The following is a 680-nucleotide window of genomic DNA, read 5'->3' as shown; positions in this document are numbered from 1 at the left end:
ATCATAAACTGAATAGCAAAAAATAAAAATTTATCCTATACACATTAAATGGCAAAAATTGCTGCAATGGAAAAATTGCTCATTGGAATTGCTCTCCTGGAATGCAAAGGCTAAAGAAAAAAGAAAATAAAACATAAAAGGATAGCCTTTGGATATATTTAGAGAGTAGAGAAATATAATTCAGCCTATTAATAATTGAAATTTCTGAAGAAAATGCATTACAATTGTAAAGTTTGTGATAATAAAAATATAATGAGAAAATTGTCACGTTTTAGACACTGTGATTGTCAATTTTTTAAAAATAACCTATAAGTATTGATGTCATATTTTAGTCAAACTTATCATGTTTTTTCACATGATAGAAGTATTCTGAATATTATCCAGAAAAAGAAATTAATGCAAATGTCAAGTATCTTGAAATAGCATTGAAATGATAGGAAATTTATAATGATAGTAAAATATAACAGTTCCTCACACATGAAAATAATTTATGGGATATTATTTGAATGTTAAAATGAATTACTTGTTTAAAGATAAAATAATTTGAAATTAATATTAGAGAATAGATAGTATTTAACCATACATTATAACCAGTTCTATAATAAGATATGACACCTTAAAGGGTACCAAAGACAGGAAACTACCTCAATAAAGGAAAAATTATTTTGTGAAAGTCAGGA

This window comes from Pan troglodytes, chromosome 14 (genome assembly GCF_028858775.2).
Source record: "Pan troglodytes isolate AG18354 chromosome 14, NHGRI_mPanTro3-v2.0_pri, whole genome shotgun sequence".
Lineage (NCBI taxonomy): Eukaryota > Metazoa > Chordata > Mammalia > Primates > Hominidae > Pan > Pan troglodytes.
Note: the sequence above shows the minus strand (reverse complement) of the source record.